Raw genomic sequence first — 6008 nt, forward strand, 5'->3', positions numbered from 1 at the left:
TGAGGTGTGACTGCTGTTTTTTAAAAAAGAGAAATGTTACCAGAAAGAAGGTGTGGTTTTGTCTTCCGCAGGAAGTCTGTGGGCTCTGCTTTTCATTAGACGTCAACATACAAGATTAGTCATCTCTTTTTTCATTAAGAAGCCACAAAGGGGTTAGTAATAATTATAATTTGATCACTTTTACACAAGAGCCATCAATTCAATACTATCCTTGCATGTGAAAATATATTTATGCTGTGTGTGAAAACACTCTTGACCTCTTCATCAATCCTTCAATGTGTGCAGCAAGATGTTGATGTTCTACCAGTCTTGTTGTGGCCAGTGAACTGTACTTCTCCGTAGTCTGCTGGGGGGGCAGCATTGGAGCCGGCGACACCAGCAGACTTAACAAACTGGTTCAGAAGGCCCGACTCCATAATTGGCTGCAAACTGGACAGTCTGGAAAAGGTGGCGAAGAGGAGGACGCTGAAGAATCTATCTATCGATCATATTGCATGATTCAACATTTAGATCAGTCGTTAGATCAAATCTGTAGTCATGTGAGGTTATCACTCTAAACAGAGGTTGGTCAGGAAACTCACCTGCTATCCTAGCAGCTGATCGTTTTGGTTTTATTCACCTCACTGTTGCATGCCACGTACTGCAGCTCTTAACCCACACCTACTGCAAAGCCTGGTGGACGCTTTACACTGGCCACGATTCATGCTACATGATGAAAAACAGAGTCAACCTGAGCAAAGGTTCACATAATTTCAAGACTAGGGTGAAGGGTTCAGCTTAAACACAATGACAAGCCAGTGTTGGTGTCTGAGTCATCAATCTTTAAATAAACTTGGTGATATTAAGGACACGGAGAAAAAACTGCTCACATCCGGCTGCAACTTGTTAACAAAGACAATGGCTTAGTTTTTTTAAATGCCGATTTGTTATTTTCTTAATTGTTTATTACGTTAGTGTTGTAGATTTTATATGTTTACATCAAGTTTGAAATGAAACCAGATACAAAAAAAAAAAAAAAAATGCAGGAAGGTTTATATTATTTGTACACAAAACTTTAGTTTTGTAATGAGCAGTAGTTTCAATGCACACATTTCAGATTTATTCAGCAATCAAAAATATTTAAAAGTGAAATAAACTGGTAGTTCAGTCTGAATATACAGTGGTGTGAAAAAGTGTTTTCCCCCTTCCCGATTTCTTATTTTTTTGCATGTTTGTCACAACTTAAATGTTTCAGATCATCAAACAAATTTAAATATTAGTCAAAGCTAACACAAGTAAACACAAAATGCAGTTTTTAAATGAAGGTTTGTGTTATTAAGGGAGACAAAAAAAAAAAAAAATCAAAACCCACATGGCCCCGTGTGAAAAAATGTTTGCCCTATTAACTGGTTGGACCACCCTTAGCAGCAACAACTGCAATCAAGCGTTTACGATAACTTGCAATGAGTCTTTTACAGCTGTGGAGGAATTCTGGCCCACTCACCTTTGCAGAGTTGTTGCAATTCAGCCACATCTCCAGCACAAACCGCCTTTTTAAGGTCGTGCCGCAGCATCTCAATAGGATTCAGGTCAGGACTTTGACTAGGCCACTCCAAAGTCTTCATTTTGTTTTTCTTCAGCCATTCAGAGGTGGACTTTCTGGTGTGTTTTGGATCATTGTCCTGCTGCAGAACCCAAGTTGGCTTCAGCTTGAGGTCACGAACAGATGGCCAGACATTCTCCTTCAGGATTTTTTTGGTAGACAGTAGAATTCATGGTTCCATTTATCACAGCAAGTCTTCCAGGTCCTGAAGCAGCAAAACAGCCCCAGACCATCACACTACCACCACCACATTTTACTGTTGGTATGATGTTCTTTTTCTAAAATGCGGTGTTACTTTTACGCCAGATGTAACGGGACACACACCTTACAAAAAGTTCAACTTTTGTCTCGTCAGTCCGCAGAGTATTTTCCCAAAAGTCTTGGGGATCATCAAGATGTTTTCTGGCAAAAATGAGACGAGCCTTAATGTTCTTTTTGCTCAGCGGTGGTTTTGGTCTTGGAACTCTGCCATGCAGGCCATTTTTGCCCAGTCTCTTTCTTCTGGTGGAGTCATGAACACTGACCTTAACTGAGGCAAGTGAGGCCTGCAGTTCTTTGGATGTTGTTGTGGGGTCTTTTGTGACCTCTCTGATGAGTCGTCGCTGCGGTCTTGGGGTAATTTTGGTCGGCCGGCCACTCCTGGGAAGGTTCACCACTGTTCCATGTTTTCTCCATTTGTGGATAATGGCTCTCACTGTGGTTCGCTGGAGTCCCAAAGCTTTAGAAATGGCTTTAGAACCTTTTCCAGACTGATAGATCTCAATTGCTTTCCTTCTCATTTGGTCCTGAACTTCTTTGGATCTTGGCATGATGTCTAGCTTTTGAGGATCTTTTGGTCTACTTCACTTTATCAGGCAGGTCCTATTTAAGTGATTTCTTGATTGAGAACAGGTGTGGCAGTAATCAGGCCTGGATGTGGCTAGAGAAATTGAACTCAGGTGTGATAAACCACAGTTAAGTTATATTTTAACAGGAGGTGGCAAACACTTTTTCACACAGGGCCATGTGGGTTTTGATATTTTTTTTCTCCCTTAATAATAAAAACCTTCATTTAAAAACTGCATTTTGTGTTTACTTGTGTTATCTTTGACAAATATTTAAATTTGTTTGATGATCGGAAACATTTAAGTGTGACAAGCATGCAAACAAATTGGAAATCAGGAAGCAGGCAAACACTTTTTCACACCACTGCAGATGTGTGAAAATGTTTGAAAAGAGTTTCACATGCTGCAGAAATGTGTGAAGCAAAGTTTTAGATTTAAAGTTACTGAGATTATTTGAATTGCGTCATTTGCACCTCTGCTGAGGCAGATGGAAAAGTTTTATTTGTGGTTGCACTTCAGCAAACATGACATTTTTGTGTTCAGAGAGGTTTGTGTTTATTATTCTGTGTTCTACTTTGGGAGAGGCCTGAGGTATCAGTGCATGGTTTTGATGAAGGGGATGAGCAGCACAGTGTGATACATTGATTTGTATTTACACTATGCACTTTGGATTCAAGTGAAGTATCGCGTATGGTATTGTAATTTGTGAATTTATTCTTGGAAAAAATATTTGAGTATTTTTAACATAAGATTTGAGTCTAATACCTTATTTAGAAAACACATTAGAAATATGAAGAATGGAAAATTATTGCTTGTTTTGTTTTGTTTTTCTTCATGTGATCAGTTTAGTTGAATGTGAACAAGCCAACCTAATTGGACCTCATTGGTTTATTCATTCTCAGTATTTAAAATTCAGAAGCTGCAACCGACTGAAAAGGATAATGAGGAAGCACACACTGACAATATGTGAACCTCTACTGCTGTCTAGTGGATAACATTTGAAAATGTCTTTTAATACACAATACTATAACACTACGTCATCTTGGTTCCCTGAGTCAGTTTTCAGTGGGGGTATGCTAATGGTAAAAGACAAAGAGAAAAGTGTCAATGCAATACAATCATGTTTTCTTAATATCTTGTGAGAGGCTGTGTGAATAACACAGACAGACGACTCATGTGAAGGTCTATTGTTAAGCCTTTGATGAATGATCGTGTTTTAAAAAAATGTTTGTGCTAAATATTCTCATACAAAAAAATATTGCGCTTTACCAAGTGATACAATGCAATGACTGAAATGTTTTTCAAACAGAAATAGACACAGACATCAACAGTGGGGGACAACACTGTCCATCTTTCCATCACAGACATACGCAATTGTTCACACAACTATTCTCACATGACTTATCACTCATCTCATCATCAGGCCCAAAGTTTTTACTTGTCACAGATGCCCTTCAGTCTTTTATCCAGGGATGGGACTTGTACAGTGCCTGTTCAGATTCAGACAGGGTAGAAAAATGTGAAAGAGCCAGTTTGGCCTGCAGGGCAGACCTGTCCTTTTGTTCCCTTCTCCTGTTGTCCCATCAGCCCTTGTGTTTCCTTCACCTGCATACATGGGAACAAAACATCCTGGTTGCTGCTCCACCCTGACACAACAAACACGAAATTCCAGTCGCACAACTTTGAGGAGGCCTGAAATGCAAACGTACATAAGGATCGACTAAACTGTTTGTTTTCTTTTTCCAGTCTGCTGTCAAACAGTTGGTGGTGGGTTGAGGAGAAGCTGCGCAGACTGGGAAACAACGGTGATAATTTGAAGCATGACTTAACATGCTCAGCATAAAATAAATAATTAAAAACTTAACTATGTCAGGCTGAATTTTTCTGAGTCTTTATTATTTGTTTTAACATTCTGGCTGAGGCTTCGACATGATAGAAGATGGAAGAAGAGGTAGTGACTGACACAAATAAACCAGGCTTTTCCACATACCACAGGTCATGTGGTCTGTCAGCAGAGGAGAGTTGGGTAAAGCACGAGACACACAACACACGATGGTTAATGAATCCATTAAAAAGGTAAATTTGAGCCAGTTCAAAAAAATATGATTTCCTTCTGATATTTTACAAAATACAATCTGTAGTCAGGGTCACAGTTTAGATGTCTATGAGTTGGTATTAGCTCCAAATTGTGATTTTACCCTCTGAACTTCTCACATTGTTTCATTTCAATACATGTTCAAATGATCCAATATCTCACCAAAAATCAAAGATTAGAGAAAACAAATCAGAAAACAGATTTGTGCCTCTTCTCCCAGTAATCATCTGACAAAGCCCAGATTCATCTGCTGTCCTTGTATGTAAAACTGGATTCCTTATTGTAAGTCGCTTTGGATAAGAGCATCAGCTAAATGAAATGTAATGTAATGTAATACAAAGTAGTTTAAACCAGCTCAACCTGCAGCAGTTGCAGTAACATGCTCCTTATACATTGATGCTTCAGTATTAATAATCTAATGATGTCATATATAATAACATATCAGTCAGAGGGACCAAATCAGCACTTTTATTTTAATAGGCTACTTAGACTACAATTTGCTGCTACTACTGGTGTACTTTTACTTACGTAAGATTTGCAAAGCAGGACTTTGGAGTAGGGCATTGCTGCATTGGTACTTTTACCTAAATGAAGGATCTGAGTGCTTTTTCCACCATTGGGGCAGGTCACTTAATAATGAAGATAAACAAATTACCACTTAATTGAGGAGATTTTTTTTTAAATAAACAGAGGGAAACATGTTTTATTGATGATCCACTGTTGACTTTTTAAAGCTTTTTTTTTTTTTAAAGCGAGCATCCAAATAAAGTGGCTGAAACTCATTTTAAGGGCATTTTTGATGTACACATGTACACATAGGAATTTCCAGTCATGAAAATAAAAAAATGTAACTGAATATAGGTCTGCTTTCATCCACTTGTCCTCGACCTGTCACACACAAAGTCATCCTAAAAGACTAAAACGTATTTCAAGCCCTTGCATTTTTTTTTTTTTTAAACCAAATATTTTTTTCAATAAAGGCATAATAATTGTTGTTTATTTGATATGCTGAATTATATTATGTTTTTAAAAGCATATAAAGTTGTAAAATGACTGGCCTAGGTCAGTCTATGTAGCCATGTGTCATGTCAGTGCACCCTCGCGGAGGCACAGCATCTGATTTTCACCTGAGTTTAATTTCCTGGTTAGTGTCATCATCGCCGGCCTGATGTCGAATCAGAGGCAACCTCGGGGTTAAAGCACGAAATAATCCGCACGGGTTTCGATGTCACTGAAATGGCGTCTCTGTCCGCGGCTGAGGGAGATAGACTGCGGAGCAGACCACAAAAACGGTGTTTTTAAAGGGAAACACCGAGCTGAACCCTGCAAGCTGGAAGAGAGAGAGAGAGAGAGAGAGAGAGAGAGAGAGCAGGAGCTGCGCGTGGGAGAATGTCAGCGGGTAGAGGACATGATGATGATGATGATGATGATGATTTCCTCCACCTTGGGGGAGGATCCGTCCACGTAATGCGAAACCAACGCCGAGCTTTTCCTCCTTCTGCCGCGG

Source organism: Embiotoca jacksoni, unplaced genomic scaffold, assembly GCF_022577435.1.
Source record: "Embiotoca jacksoni isolate LCO1_2020_lvr unplaced genomic scaffold, fEmbJac1.0.p SCAF_8, whole genome shotgun sequence".
In the NCBI taxonomy this organism is placed as follows: domain Eukaryota; kingdom Metazoa; phylum Chordata; class Actinopteri; family Embiotocidae; genus Embiotoca; species Embiotoca jacksoni.